This window comes from Myxocyprinus asiaticus, chromosome 26 (genome assembly GCF_019703515.2).
Source record: "Myxocyprinus asiaticus isolate MX2 ecotype Aquarium Trade chromosome 26, UBuf_Myxa_2, whole genome shotgun sequence".
Lineage (NCBI taxonomy): Eukaryota > Metazoa > Chordata > Actinopteri > Cypriniformes > Catostomidae > Myxocyprinus > Myxocyprinus asiaticus.
The window spans coordinates 19,816,801-19,833,846 of NC_059369.1; the positions used below are offsets into that span (position 1 = coordinate 19,816,801).

Consider the following 17,046-nt stretch of genomic DNA (forward strand, 5'->3'; position numbering starts at 1 on the left):
TCAGTTTTTCTCTTCGGAGCCGAACGGTCATGCTCACTGAGCTGAATTCTACTGTTCATTCACCTCTGCTGGATCTGACAGCGCATTTCAGCGGCTTCTCCCTCCTCTGCACTGGTGCACTGCGGAGAATGCCCCTGGGCGCTTCGGCAGAAAAACTAGAGAGTATATTTTCTGAAAGAGCATTTTTCCCCTCTAAAAGAGTATATATTTCTCTAAAAGAGCGCACACACAGAACGTCTTTTTAAAGACGCGTCTTTTTAAAGATGCTTTTCCGATTGTGTGTTATTCCTGGTTGTGCTCGTTATCTCTCGCCTTCTAACGGTCACGATCACTGTCTTTCGTGTCTGGGCACTGCTCACGCGGAGACAGCGTTCGTGGATGGTCATGTTCTCACTGAGAGAATATGTCCATGGCAACGTTGCGGTCGCGGCTCGCCTTCGTAAGAAAGCGAGCCACCCCAGAGGCTCCCGCCTCGGCCCTTTTACCCACGGGTTTGAGGCCAGCGCGGCTAGCACTGGGGGCGATTTTGGGACCCCAATGGGACCGCCTCCGCCGGGTATCCGCCCGCGGACCTCCCATTCCCCAGCACGCTGGTCTGCCCCGATCGGGCTTCCGGGTGAGTCCGCCGGCTCGTCTCACGGCGAGTTCGACCTCTTATTTGGAGTTCTCGATGGTGGAGCAGTAGATGGATGCTAGCCGGCATATCCTGCCCCGGCGCGGCTCAAGATCCCGCACCCCATCTACTCATCGCCAAGGGCGTCCCCCTGCGGTGACTGCACCGGCTCCGCCGCAGCCCGCCCCTTCGGCCTGGCCCCGGCGTGGAGCCCACCGCAGGAAGCAGATGCCACCCATCTCACGGCTGCCCAGAACCCATGAAAGGCTTCAAAGCACCCTTGAGACGGGTGACCCAGGGACAACAAAACCCGCTGCTCTGGAGCTGGTAAGCAGATCTTCATCTTTTTGTTACCTTTTGTATTTAATTGCGCTGTATGCCCAAGTGGCTGCAGTACTCAAGAGCTCAGCAAGAGTGGTTTCCTTGTTCCCTGGGTCACGTATCCGGTGTGTACGGCTGGCATCACGACCACCGTCCACCACTCCATTTGGCAGGTTGGCGCTCCAGCGGCGGTCTCCTGCCCTGAGCGCCCAGCTGTGGCACAAATCCGCCCCCGATGTGACAGTCTCCACGGGTCACGAGGACAGGCCTCTTCCTCCCCCATCCCAGGCTGTTCCGGGGGTGGTCACAAGGAGCCAGGTAAGTGCTTCGATGTCCTCGGACTCAGCACGGCCACGACGTGGTGTGGCACCTCGAGCTCCGCCCCGCCGCGAGGCCCCACCTGCCGGTACATCCGATGACTTGTCCCTTTGGTCCCCCTTGCGCGGAACTTGGACGCATGGCTTGCGCCTTCCAGTCCGTCACGAGGGCTGGTCCGGACCATCCAACTCGGCTCGCACGATTCACTTCGCCGGGCATCCGCCCAGGTTCAGCGGTGTCCACTTCACCTTGGTGAAAGACGAAAACGCTGCTACCTTGCGCGGAGATCGCTACCCTCCTATGGAAGGACGCGATAGAACCTGTCCCTCCAGCCGAGATGAAGAAAGGGTTTTACAGCCCCTACTTCATTGTACCGAAAAAAGGTGGTGGGTTGCGGCCAATCTTGGACCTGCGAGTACTGAACTGGGCTTTACACAGACTCCCGTTCAAGATGCTGACGCAAAGACACATTCTAGTGAGCGTCCGGCATCAAGATTGGTTCGCGGTGGTAGACCCGAAGGATGCGTACTTTCACGTCTCGATCCTTCCTCGACACAGACCCTTCCTGCGGTTCGCGTTCGAGGGTCAGGCGTATCAGTACAAGTCCTCCCTTTCGGCCTGTCCCTGTCTCCTCGCATCTTTACGAAGATCGCAGAGGCTGCCCTTGCCCCATTAAGGGAAGTGGGCATTCGCATTCTCAACTATCTCGACGACTGGCTAATCTTAGCTCACTCTTGAGACGTGTTATGCGCACACAGGGACCTGGTGCTCTCACACCTCAGCCGACTAGGGCTTCGGGTCAGCTGGGAAAAGAGCAAGCTCCTCCCGGTTCAGAGCATCTCTTTTCTCGGTTTGGAGTTGGACTCAGTCTCCTTGAAGGCGCACCTTACGAACGAGCGCGCCCAGTCGGTGCTGGCCTGTTTGAAGGCGTTCAAACAGAAAACAGCGGTTCCACTGAAACTTTTTCAGAGGCTCCTGGGGCATATGGCATCTTCGGCGGTGGCCACCCCGCTCGGGTTGATGCATATGAGGCCGCTTCAGCACTGGCTCCAGACTCGAGTCCCGAGACGGGCATGGCGCCACGGGACACACCGCGTGGCCATTACGTCGGTCTGTCACCGTCTTTTCAGCCCTTGGACCGACCTCTCGTTTCTACGAGCAGGTGTTCCCCTAGAACTGGTCTCCAGGCACATCGTGGTCACGACAGACGCCTCCAAAATGGCTGGGGCACTGTTGGCAACGGGCACGCAGCCGCCGGCCTCTGGACGGGTCCGCGGCTGCATTGGCACATCAACTGCCTCAAGTTACTGGCAATTCTGCTCGCCCTGCGGAGGTTCCGGCCGTTGATCCAGGGCAAGCACGTGCTAGTTTGGACAGACAGCACGGCAGCGGTAGCATATGTCAACCGCCAAGGCGGTCTGCGCTCCCGCTGTATGTCACAACTCACCCGCCGTCTCCTCCAACGGAGTCAGCAGCACCTCAAGTCGCTGCAAGCCACTCACATCCCGGGCAACCTCAACACTTCAGCGGACGCGCCGTCACAACAGGTTACCCTCAAGGGAGAGTGGAGACTCCACCTTCAGGTGGTCCAGTTGATTTGGAGTCGATTCGACAGGCACAGGTGCACCTGTTTGCCTCCCAAGAATCCTCCCCACTGCCCGCTCTGGTACGCCCTGACCGAGGCCTTCCTCGGCATAGACGCGCTGGCACACAGCTGGTCCCCTGGCATTCGCAAATATGCGTTTTCCCCCAGTGAGCCTGCTTGCACAGACCCTGTGCAAGGTCAGGGAGGATGAGGAGAAGGTCGTCCTGGTAAGCACCCTACTGGCCCGCCCAGACGTGGTGCTCGGACCTCACGCTCCTCGCGACAGCTCCCCCCGGGCAAATTCCCCTGAGGAAGGACCTTCTTTCTCAGGGAAGGGGCACCATCCGGCACCCGTGCCCAGACCTCTGGAATCTCCATGTCTGGCCCCTGGATGGGACGCGGAAGACCTAAGCTGTCTCCCACCTGCGATGGTAGACACGTTCACTCAGGCTAGGGCTCCCTCTACGAGGCACCTGTATGCCTTTAAGTGGCGTCTGTTCGCTAAGAAGTGTTCTTCCCGTCGGGAAGACCCCCAGAGATGCGCAGTCAGATCAGTGCTTTCCTTCCTGCAAGAGAGGTTGGAAGGGAGGCTGTCCCCTTCCACCTTGAAGGTGTACGTTGCTGCCATAGCAGCACACCACGACGCAGTCGACGGTAAGTCCTTAGGGAAGCATGATCTGATCATCAGGTTCCTAAGAGGCGCCAGGAGGCTGAATCCCTCCAGGCCACGCCTCGTTCCCTCATCGGACCTCTGTAGTTTTTCAGGGTCTACAGAGAGCCCCCTTTGAGCTTTGCAGTCAGCTGAGCTTAAGGCACTCTCCTTGAAGACTGCCCTCCTGACTGCGCTCACTTCCATCAAGAGGGCAGGTGACCTGCAAGTGTTCTCTGTCAGCGAAAGGTGCCTGGAGTTCGGTCCGGGCTATTCTCACGTGATCCTGAGACCCCGACAGGGCTATGTGCCCAAGGTTCCCACCACTCCTTTTAGGGACCAGGTGGTGAACCTGCAAGCACTGCCCCAGGAGGAGGCAGACCCAGCCCTGTCGTTGCTGTGTCCGCGTGCTTTACGCATCTATTTGGATCGCACGCAGAACTTTAGAGTCTCTGAGCAGCTCTTTGTATGCTTTGGTGCACAGCGGAAAGGAAGCGCTGTCTCCAAGCAGAGGATCGCCCACTGGCTCATTGACGCCATAACTATGGCATATCTCGCCCAAAACATGCCGCCCCCGGTAGGGCTACGAGTCCATTCTACCTGTGGTGTAGTGGCTTCTTGGGCCCTGGCCAGAGGTGCCTCTCTAACAGACATTTGCAGAGCAGCGGGCTGGGCAACACCCAACACCTTTGCAAGGTTCTACAACCTCCAGGTGGAACCGGTTTCATCCCAGGTAGTGGCACGCAACACAAGCGGATAAGCCCGGGATAGCCGGCCAGGTGTATCGCTTGCACATAGCGCCTTCCACCTCCTTTTGAGCTGAAGACATGCGCTGTTAATTCCCAGTAGTGTTCACAAAAGTTGTTCCCTGGTTGACTTCCTCCGAGCCCTGTGGCAGTCGAGTTTTCGGAGAGACTCGCTGCCAGCCCAGTACACGCACTAACTAAGAGCCCGGTTCTGGGGTAGGTGCTCCGCATGTGGCAGTTCCCTGTAAGGCTAACCCCATGCGATCTATATCTTCCGCTAATTCATTTCCCTGCTGGCAAACTGCATCTTCCTTGGGCAGAGCCCCTCTGCCCCAGTCTCCATGTTGTAGTAACTCCTCCCCCATTGGGCAGGATCTACCTTGAAGGCTCTCCACATGGTTGGAAAGACCATATGATGTATTCTTCCACTTAAATATCCCCCCCTCTCTTGGGGCGAGGTGTGGTCTCCGCGGTGTCCTCCCCTTGGGAGGGACACCCCCGACTAGACCTGGTGGCCCAGTCGGATAATCCCCCTTCTCTTTTAGGGAGTGGAAAAAGAGAAGGGGAAAGAGGCCACAACTGGGTTAAGCCTGTCTCTATCTCTGGGTAGTCGACTTGTCCCCAAAAAGGGCCGTTCGACACTCATAACTGTGTTGGGGGAGGTTATGTGTCGACCTGGTGTGCTGGCTATGAGGCACACAGCAAGTCTGCCCACCACACACCGCCAGTTCACGTAATGCAGTTCAGCCTTGTGGCGTTTTGTATAGGGACCCCTAGTGTCACTACATCGACACCAACGTCGAGTGAGTGACAGATAGGGAACGTCATGTTACTGGTGTAACCTCTGTTCCCTGATGGAGGGAACGAGACGTTGGTCCCTCCTGCCACAACGCTGAACTACCCGCTGAAATGGCCGGACCTTATATTGGCTCCTCAGCGTAAAACCTGAATGAGTGGTTGCATACCAGCTCTTTTTATACCCGTATGTTCAGGGGAGTGGCATGCAAATACCACTCGCCAATTTTCATTGGCCTTTTATCAAAGACCAGAGGTGTCTCGGGCTCCCAAGAGTGACCCCTAGTGTCACTACATCAACACCAACGTCTCGTTCCCTCCATCAGGGAATGGAGGTTACACCAGTAACCATGACGTTTGCACTGCTTGAGTGCCTAGGACTCCATTGTTGAAGGAGGGGAGTTGGTAATACTTTAGTACCCAGCAGTTCTAGTTTTTAGACTGTTTTTAAATTACCTGGTTTTTATTTGCTCTTAACACTATTTATTTGCACATTTTGCAAATGCAACATATAAACTGCAGCTGATGAAGCGATTATGTTATCGAAAGACCTCATAGACGAGCAAGACAGCATTATTTTAGAGCATTATTTTAGAATGTTATTACAGGCAGGTATCATAAGGGAGCCTACTAATTCAGCTAACTTAGCAGTTTACTGTCAACTATGGGTGCTAGGCTGGAGAGGAGATAAAGACCTTTCTTCAGATATGTCGTTGAAGAGTATATAAAATATCTCCTGCATCACCTGCAGGGACCGCAGGGGTCCTTCGGCTGATCATGACGTCACACCGTTCTTTTGGCTGCAACAAATCCTTTATCTACAGCTGTATGATTCCTTCCTCAGCAGCATACCACCATCCTCTGTAGGAGATTTTAGCAGGTAATGAGATCAATTTTATATTTGTTTTTCTAGAAGAGAATTCAAGCTTTTAAAGGTATCTTTACATAGCTGTGTTAAGCCTGCTCTGTACCTGCACAAATCAGTTTAAATGCTTTTAATCATTTGTTTTAAATGCTTTGGAATAGTATTTCAGCAGAAAGTTATCTGTATAGCTGAATGCAGTGCCGCATTGAAACCAGACTAGGGCTGGGTTCGGAATTGCATCCTATTGTACTTCTCATGCTATTTCTGCCATTGACACACGCGGCGGAGGTAGTGGGGGTGGTGTGCCATTCCGAACTCTGCATAAATCTCCCCACTCTACAAACTCCGCCTCGGTGTAAGTTTTGTATGCTGGTTTTGCATAAATGATGGCAGCTTCAGAGCAGCTTTAAACTTGTCATATAAACATATTTGATTTTATATTTTAAAGCATAATGGCCACCTCAGTTTTTGCAAAGTAATTGATGTATAAATGCATGCATGCCCACTGAATACCATCAATCTGTTTGAAAATGTACCTGAATGTATTTTGATCAGTGGTTCTCCACCCTTTGACTTCAAGGCCCCCCACTGTCAGACAAAATATTCAAAGGCCTTCCATGTAGGGTATTTTATTATTATAAGATATTTCCTCTATTTCTACTGTAATAATGACAAAGCCTGTTTTCAAACTACTATCGACAATAGATTAAAACTATGAATAATTATAATTTGTACTCCTGAATGTCTAGAACTGTAAATTCTTAATTAAAAAATGTTGAAGGGAGTATTAATTTGAGCATTTTCAGTAAGCTTTATAATGTAATAAATATTTAAATCATAATAATCTTCTTATCTAAATAATTTTAAAGATCTTGAGGCCCCTGGAAGTGTGCCAAGATCCCCTTAGTTGGTCCCCACCCTTGGTTGAGAACCACCATTTTAGATGCAGCTTCTATTCCACCTTTTCAGTGTCAGTCTAGAGTCTTCCCTTGCAGAAACCCTTGCTGCTAGGCATCTTCTAGAGACATACTGTTCGGACCCTCTCATGGTAATATCAGACCGACTATTATGGAAGCTTCCTTCCACAAATGGTTTCAGTCTATCATTAAAACGAATCAGCAGGCATGCAGTAATTGGACGTAAGGCTGTATTTTGCATGCTTTGGCATTTTAAACAACCAGTTATGTCACAAGATCCTGTTGAAATGATGACTTTATTTGCATGGTCAGCATTCTCCTGTCTGTCATTTGATTTGCATAAATTGGTATGCATCATCTAGGGTCACTCACGCATGACAGGCATTATAAGCTTTGAAAGGCATACCGCTCGTGTAATGCAGCAACAAATTCATACCAATATTCAACAGGGTCTGAGGCTGTATCGCATGATCACACCTACTGTTCAGTATAAGATATTAAATAGAAGAATATTCCCTTTGTGGCTTACACTTCTTAATTCATAATCAGTGGTGTCCAATCATAATTCATTATGCTTGTCATCTACTCGGCCTGCTGAGCACAACATGCTGTTCAGGTGCCGCTAGTGTAGCATCTTTAGGCCGAGCAACTAAACCTCTCACAACACTGCAAGCAGTGCAAATGTGCTGTCTAGGTGTACTAGACCGCAACTGTAGCATCTACAAAACAAAAACAAAAACAAAAAATCTTCACTTATTTACTTCTCCTGTACTTTAATAAGGATCACCTATTGCCTAACCCAAACTAACACAGTTCTGCCCTCTCTCCACATGTCTCCGGACCTGAGATCAGAACTCTGCCTCCTTTTATGACCCTCTCTTCCTAATGGTCGACGGATAACTTTTGACGAGTCATGGTTCACCTGCAGTGAAGCAAATATGTCTACTCAAGGGTCTCTGTATACAGAAGGGACTCTCTATGCAGAAGCATACACCAGCACTCTTCAAAGCCGGAGCAAGATCACTTAAGCACCCAGAGTTACCATGTCGGCTGTCTAACAGAATGTAATGTTGGTTTTCAGCAGCATGTATCTTAGACCAGTTCAAATTATTCTGAATACTGAAGCGATGTATTTTGGATTCAGTTTATCATACAATTGCTCAGGTGCTTGCTGGGGTATGCTGTCAGCTGTGCCGTGCTAGTCATTTCCTAAACTGGCTAGGGTGTGCTGTCAGCTTGCGCCATGCTAGTCTTATCTAACTTGGCTCAAGCCAGGAAAAAAAAAATGTGCTGTTCAAGTGCCGCAACTGCAGTATCTATGGGTCTACACTGCAACAGGGCAAATGTGCTGTAAAAAAACAAACAAACTAATTACTAGATAAACTAGACAAACACCAGTGGGAACACATTTTTAACACACGCTAGGGATACACTGTTAGCTAAACGCGAGTGAAATCCACCTCACTGCAGCCCACATGTCTGGCGGTCAGATCTGCTCGTTGGGGAAGAGAGCACCTTATTTGCTTGTCTTGTCTATTTATTTTCTTTTAACGCAGTTTGGGGGATTTTATGTTTGTTCAGTAGAAGCAGCATGCTACTCTGTCGTCAGCAGCGCATGGGTTCCATTCAACAGAAGCAGCATGTTTACTCATTTCAAGTAGTAGCAGCAGCTGCATGAGTAGAGCAGATCTAGTCCGCCAAGACTAAGCCATACACGTCATATATATATACACTGCGTGCACAATTATTAGGCAAGTGAGTATTCTGATCTTATCATTATTATATGCTTATTGGATTCAATCATTTTCAGATGATATATATTTGTGTAATGAGGGAGGGTGTGGCGAAAGTGACTAACACCTTATATCAAGATGTGCATAATTATTAGGCAGCTTCATTACCTAAAATGGGCCAAAAAAGAGATTTAACTGACACTGAAAAGTAAAAAAATTTAAAATACCTTTCAGATGGATGCAACACTCTTGAAATAACTAAACTATTGATGTGTGACCACCGGACAATCAAACGTTTTGTTGCGAATAGTCAACTGGGGCGTAAAAAATGCATGGAGAAGAAAAGGCGCAAATTAACTGCAAAAGACTTGAGAAGAATTAAACGTGAAGCTACCAGGAACCATTATCCTCCAGTGCCACCATATTCCAGAACAGCAACCTACCTGGAGTGTCCAGAAGTACAAGGTGTCAAGTGCTCAGAGACATGGCCAAGATCAAGAAAGCTGAAACACGACCACCACTGAATAAGATTCACAAGTTGAAGCTTCAAGATTAGGCAAAGAAAAACCTGAAGACAGATTTTTCAAAGGTTTTATGGACAAATGAAATGAGAGTGATTCTTGATGGACCAGATGGATGGGCCCGTGGCTGGACCACTAATGGACACAGGGCATCACTTCGAGTCAGGTGCCAGCAAGGTGGAGGAGGGGTACTGGTGTGGGCTGCTATCATTAAGGATGAGGTAGTTGGACCTTTCCGAGTTGAAGATGGACTGAAACTCAACACTCAAACCTACTTCCAGTTTCTGGAAAGTACTTTCTTCAAGCAGTGGTACAGGAAGAAGTCCTCGGCATTCAAGAAGGCCATGATCTTTATGCAGGACAATGCTCCATCACATGCATCCAAGTACTCCAGTGCTTGGCTAGCCAGTAAGAGCCTCAAAGATGCCCAAATAATGACTTGGCCCCTTTCCTCACCTGATTTGAATCCTATTGAGAATTTGTGGGCCCTTCTCAAATGTGAGATTTACAGTGAGGGAAGACAATACACCACTTTGAACAGCATTTGGGAGGCTGTGATTGCTGCTTCAGCGAAAGTTGATCGTGAACAGATCAAGAAACTGACAGACTCCATGGATGGAAGGCTCATGGCAGTTATTGAAAAGAAGGGAGGCTATATTGGTCACTGAATATTTTTGAAAGGCCAACATTTTTATTTAATTGTCATTTTGTGTTACTTATTTGTTGTGCTTACTCTAAAAAATGAGAATAAACAATTGAGTTGGGAGAAATTCTTTTTGTAATTTAATTGCCTAATAATTGTGCACACATATATTCCCCTGAGAAAGACAAAATTCATTTTTCCTTTGTTAAACATTCAGGTTTGAGGTTGAATAACATTTTGGATTGACTGAGAGCATTGTGTTTGTTCAACAACAAAAATAATCCTGAGGAATACAGTTTGCCTAATAATTGTGCATGCAGTGGAGAAATGTCCCCGTTTTTATTGTGCTTTCTAAACAGTCCGCTAAGTGAAAATACATGGCAAGAAAGCCCTTATTGAAGCCTACTGGCAATCATGAGCTGTTTATTTTGGCCAACAGAGGGGGCTGCTCGCTATATCAGCTTTAAGTCATTCATCTTCCTTTACTGGTTACTTTTTTGCACCAGTTTTGCCATTGAGAACTGGACCAGGGAGCAAGAGCACTTGAAAAGAATCGTCATCATCATAAACAGCTTTGAGGTGAGGCACATATAGTTATGTTATAAAGTTATATTGTTTTGTATTATATAAAATTAATGCATTTTAAAAAAGAAAACAACATTAATAACATGGAAAAATAAATGAAATGTATAATAAAGTATCTGCAAAGAACAACAATATATGTAAGTCAGCACATTACAGCATAGATTACTGTAGGGAGGAAACGACAAGCAGCTTTCCTGGTTCAGGTAAGGATTTATTTTTCTCTTGCAATATACACTTTAATCACACACCGCTTCACCAACATAAAACTCTCATCATAAAACTCTCATCATAAAACTCTTGCTTTCTGTTCAGTTCTGTGGTGCCCAGGCTCTCTCTCCTTTTACTTGCGGTGTGGCTCTATTTATCTGCTCTCCCCGTGCTTACTGAAATTAGAGACAGGTGTTAGACATAATTTGGCTCAGGTGTAAGCGCCCTTACCGCTTTCTCTCTCTCCGGAGAGATGCTCGACCATGCCCCCGCTGCCACAATTACATTGCGCCTTGCTGGGAAACAAGTGACTGAAAAGAAGCATCATAATGCATAAGAGTTGATCAAAATAAAAGGTATAATTAAGAAAAAGAGGTCCATGAGATATCATATGAGATAACTGACAGAAACAGTTAGGTGAAATAGTGTAATAATAGTAGTGGAAAAGATCCCCAACAATATGAGGCATCTATGGGGGGCAACCCCCCCCCTTCAGAAATGAATTTCAGGCCCTGATATTGTCCATAGTGTATGTCTTTCATATGATTTCAGTTGTAATGCTTAGGGAAATTGTAGTCAAGTGAGCTCATTTCTTTTGAAATTCCTCTGCCAGTTTGCCAGCAAGCAAATTAGTAGCCTACCGTCTTTTAGGAAAGTGCCAGGTAAAGGTGAAGGAAAAGAGGAGAGGAGAAGGAATTTTAGAAGAGAGTAAGAAGAGTGATGCAAAGACTGTAACCAAGGGCAGGGCCCCTGTGCTGTAGAGTCAGCTGCAACAGTTCCAATATTCAGTCATTGAGACATATTCAACAGAGTATGATATACCATGTTTCATCACATTACTACATTCACTATTGTCAAAATCATTTCGTTTCATTCTGAGCAAAAACTGTATTTTTTCATACCAGTTCAGAAGTTCTGCAGCCTCCTTTCCAAAAGGTTACCAGTTAGAACAAAATAAAAGAATATATTTAATATATTATATTTAATAATGTTCTTTTTAAAGGGACAGTAAGTAAGTAAAGGGTGGGTGAAATACCAATTGTAGTGTTGCCAGATCTCACAAGAGAAACAAGCAACATGGTCTGGAAAAACAAGCCCAAAATAAGCCAATTGCCTCACCAAAATAAGCTAAATAAGCCTTTTTTTTCCTTTTTCTTTTTCTTTTCTTTTCTTTTTTGTGTGTGTGTGGTAGATTTATCGGCATATAAATCATAACAAGCAGTTAATTTACAGTTAAGTATAATTTTGTTTATAGATCTGCTTCTCAGTCAAAACCCGACAGCATCAAATCTGTAGTAATGCATCATATCTAACAATAATTCAGTGAAGATATGGAAACGTGCATATGTACTTTTTAACCTCTAATAATGTTTTCCTTGTATCTGGATTAGCCGTGCAAGTAAACTCAGCAAAAAAAGAAACTTCCCTTTTTCAGGACACTGTATTTTAAAGATAATTTTGTAAAAATCCAAATAACTTTACAGACCTTTATTGTAAAGGGTTTAAACAATGTTTTCCATGCTTGTTCAAGGAACCATAAACAATTAATGAACATGCACCTGTGGAACGGCCGTTAAGACACTAACAGCTTACAGACGGTAGACAATTAAAGTCACAGTTATAAAAACTTAAGACACTAAAGAGACCTTGCTACTGACTCTGAAAAACACCAAAAGAAAGATGCCCAGGGTCCCTGCTCATCATGCCTTAGGCATGCTGCATGGAGGCATGAGGACTGCAGATGTGGCCAGGGCAATAAATTGCAATGTCCGTACTGTGAGACGCCTAAGACAGCGCTACAGGGAGACAGAAAGGACAGCTGATCATCATCGCAGTGGCAGACCATGTGTAACAACACCTGCACAGGATTGGTACATCCGAATATCACACCTGAGGGACAGGTACAGGATGGCAACAACAACTGCCCGAGTTACACCAGGAACACACAATCCCTCCATCAGTGCTCAGACTGTCTGCAATAGGCTGAGAGAGGCTGGACAGAGGGCTTGTAGGCCTGTTGTAAGGCAGGTCCTTACCAGTCATCACTGGCAACAATGTCACCTATGGGCACAAACCCTCCTTCAGTGGACCAGACAGGACTGGCAAAAAGTGCTCTTCACTGACGAGTCGTGGTTTTGTCTCACCAGGAGTGATGGTCGGACTCGCGTTTATCGTCAAAGGAATGAGCGTTACACCTGTACTCGATCGATTTGGAGGTGGAGGGTCCGTCATGGTCTGGGGTGGTGTGTCACAGCATCATCGGACTGAGCTTGTTGTCATTGCAGGCAATCTCAATGCTGTGTGTTACAGGGAAGACATCCTCCTCCCTCATATTTTACCCTTCCTGCAGGCTCATCCTGACATGACCCTCCAGCATGACAATGCCACCAGCCATACTGCTCGTTCTGTGCGTGATTTCCTGCAAGACAGGAATGTCAGTGTTCTACCATGGCCAGCGAAGAGCCTGGATCTCAATCCCATTGAGCACGTCTGGGACCTGTTGGATCGGAGGGTGAGGGCTAGGGCCATTCCCCCCAGAAATGTCCAGGAACTTGCAAGTGCCTTGGTGGAAGAGTGGGGTAACATCTCACAGCAAGAACTGGCAAATCTGGTGCAGTCCATGAGGAGGAGATGCACTGCAGTACTTAATGCAGCTGGTGGCCACAACAGATACTGACTGTTACTTTTAATTTTGACCCCCCCTTTGTTCAGGGACACATTATTCCATTTCTGTTAGTCACATGTCTGTGAAACTTGTTCAGTTTATGTCTTATTTGTTAAACCTTTTTATGTTCACACAAATATTTACACATGCTAAGTTTGCTGAAAATAAAAGCAATTGAAAGTGAGAGGACGTTTCTTTTTTTGTTGAGTTTATATGTAGTAATTATACATAGTTGTAAAAAAAGGTCTTCATTCAGAGAATGTGTCATCCACAATGGGCAATTAGGCAAAGAAATGTGATGCAGCAGTTTCCTTCAGGATCAAAGCACATAATTTTTTCGGGCAACATGAAGTGGTGTAGTTCCAAAAGTTAACTGTGATAAACCCTTTGGCATTTAGTTTCATGAAAAAATTATCAGAACAAAATGAACTGGTTACCAGCAATTAAAAATAACGTTTCACTCCAGAACAATTGAAAATCACTTTGTTCCGGTTTTTGGTTACGTTCTGCTAAAAATTTCATTTGTTTTCATTTTTCATTCCTTAAACCGTTTTTAGTCCCTGGTCAAAATACATATCCAAATTGTCCCCCTTTTTTAAATCATAGATAAGTAATGTGAAATTTCAATTACATATTTACCACGGAATCAGAAATGTCCCTGTTTTTCATTTCAGAAATCTGGTCACCTTAGTGTGTGTGTGTGTGTGTGTGTGTGTGTGGTGGGGTCTCTTTTGTAGTGTAGAAAGCACACAGCTGACTGGGGCTGGCAAGCATTATGTTGCATCAAGAATATTAAATTAACCATGTGAAATCCCAAGGGCAGTGCTCATAATTCAGCAGTGGCGCAGTGACACTGCAAAATGCATATAGGGGAAACACTGATGTGGACATGCTACTGCAGCTGCACAATTAGACAAAATACAAGACATGCTGCATCGAGCATGTAGGGTATGCTGCTGCACAATTAGAGATACATACAATCCCCCAACAAAGCAGGGAAGCTGCACAAAACACAACCCTCACCCAACAGATCTAGAGTACCACCAAAACTTGGTTACTGCTGCTGCTCTGAAGAGACAAATGTAACAAGTATTTGTTAGATGTGAATGCAAGAAGTGTATGCACCATGCAAGTCAATTGGCTTAACATATCACATGTGAGCAAGCCGATTGGCTAACATATAGGTTCAAAGAACCTATCAGCTTGTTCCATGTCGAGTTTCATTCATGAATTTCAGTCATTGTACATAGAAAAACTATTAGAAAACAGCACAGATACACCCAAAATGTGTTCGGTGTGAACGGCCCCTTAGTGTATTTTTGAATTTACAAGGATGCTATTGACATTTGTTTGGGGAACTGTCCATTATGATGTCCAGAAAATGACCAATCTCATATCTATCGATATGGGTAGATACCATTCTCATATGCATAGTCTAGAATGGAGTGGAATAATTGGTTAGTTGGCTAATATGCCAGTTTTAATCTCCACTTATAGTTTCCTGTATGCTGTACATTTTTCTGGATCAGATTTATTTAAACATGTTTTATAATGAGATCAATCTTTTGTTTTTTCATTCAAACTTCATATTGGTGCAGTAAAGAAAGAAGAATTGCTAGTCTTTGATCGAGTTTGTGCTACTTGCAGTCTCCACTCCCTCTTCTGATGCCCCCTACGACCCCATCTGTTTTTCTACGGCAACCCAAGCATGCCTGGACAGACAGATAAGGAAAAGCCCAATCGGAGCAAAGTGTGTCACCTCACCATAGGAGCAGGTAATCAGTGGAGAGTCACTTCACACTTACTAATATAAATTCCCTTTTAGTTTACCCAAAAATGAACATTCTCTTATCATTTCTTCACCTTCATGTCTTTCCAAACTGATACAGTATGTCTATTTCTTCTGTGTGATTTTCATTTTTGGGTTAATTGTTTAAATTATATAGAATAGAATACTTTTCTAAATTTTATTCTTGCAATTTTTATGAATTTCAAACACATATCTTCCCCATCAATACCCAGAAACAGCACCCTTTCTGAGAGATCCGAAAAAACTGTTAAAGAATGGTATGTTTCTCTGCAACTTAAATGTAATACATGTAATATACAAATCAAAAAAATAATCTAAAGAGTCTATAGAGTCAATATAAATCTATTACTATGTGTTTTTGCCGGCTTCTCTATCAGGGGCTTCACTGCCCTTCTCGTGCTGAAGGGCAGGAAACAGCAGCTGAAGAAATTATTGGGTAAGCATCTATATTTACTGTATTCCTCTATCTATATACATTCACCCACTCTTTCGAACTGTTTACTTGCATAAATTTAGAAAGGGGTATCTCTTCAAGCCTTAATGATCAGTCCATGGGAAGACTACCAATCTAATCCCTTTCTAATAATAATAAAACTATTATAATAAAAACGATACATTTTAGTTATACTCAAAACTGTTCACCTGTTAAGTTCAATAAGTCTTTATTTATTTATTTATTTGTTTAGTTAATTTGTAGTGATTTACATTGTTTTCGCATTGCAAATTTCTCAAATTTCTCCCTCTGCAGCTCTTTTGAAAATGTCTTCAGAGATCAGATAGAATTTTAAAAAATGCCCATTTCCCCAAAATCATGCCTGTCTTTAAGCCCTTTTTATTATTTTTCTTCTCTAGTGCTTTGGTGAGCAGTCATGCCACACTAGCAAAGAGCTTGTGATTCCATGTGAAGCTTAATGTGCCATAACAGCAAGCAGCTCCACTCTGCTCCATGCCTTGTCATGTTCAATTGGCCTGTCCTCAAACATACATACAGCACATGTATTATAATGTCCCCTCTCTTCGAGGCCACAGAACCAGCTTTCATTACTAGAACCTAGGAGAACATCAGTGCTCATAAGTTCAATGGGCCGTGAGTCTAAGAAGAATCCCAGACACAGTAGTCCTGGTCTGGATCCTCCAGGGCTGGCCTGAAGCCGGCTTTGATCAAGGTCAGGAGTGCGTGACTCTTAATGCCACAAATCCAATCATGGCACCACTGTGTCAAACTCTCCAAGGCCTCTTTTGGTCTCATAATGGAAAGTGAAGCTTTGGTTTCTGTCAGTTTTCTATTTGTGCTGGTCTGCGCGATGAATCTAGCATTTGTATGAGCTCATTTGTGGCTGCGTTCCTGTCTATGTTATGTGTTCTAGACCCAAACGCACGTCTGTCCTTGTTCAGGAGACACAGTAACCAGTATATTTCCACTGCTTTGAAGGTAGGGCTGAATTTTGGACATGCAGTCACACCAGAATTCAAGATTCATATTATGAATTTAATAAATCAGCATATGTTATCGACTGGTGGATCACAAGCCAAAAATGGGTGTCAGGTCTGTTTTTAAAGGGTCTCGGTCAGAAGAAAAAAGCAATAATTAATGCAAATAATAAAATGCAACTAACCACTTTGTGGATGGTGGCATTTTATATATGACATTTTTGTTTACTTTGGTACTATAAAAATGTTGGTACTGTGTTCAGACACCACTTACATCCACCTTAAAATCTGGGTCCAGAAGCAAAACTAGTTGAGAACCACTGGCCTAATGAACTTGAGTTTCAAACAGTCATCATTAAACAATTCATCATGCACAAACTGAAAATACAGCTTGATTTGAATTTATTGTGTGCAGCGTACCAGAACCTGTAACATGTAACCTGTCCTATATTATACATGAGAACAATTGACGCAGTTCGATCTAATTTCCCAAAGAATTCCCTGATCCACTGTCAGTAGTCCCACTTCACATGGTATACCCTAAACACTCCCTTCCATCATTTCTATATCAACTCAACAATAAAGTACCTTTGTGAAAGGGTCAAAATCCTTATTATCGATTGGGACATGCTTGGACCTACA

At 45.2% G+C, this 17,046-nt stretch overlaps 1 pseudogene; it reads left to right on the plus strand.

Annotated features, from left to right (window-relative positions):
* Nucleotides 1–17,046, plus strand: part of LOC127416720 (leucine-rich repeat and IQ domain-containing protein 1-like) — a 57,508-nt pseudogene that overhangs the window by 33,444 nt on the left and 7,018 nt on the right.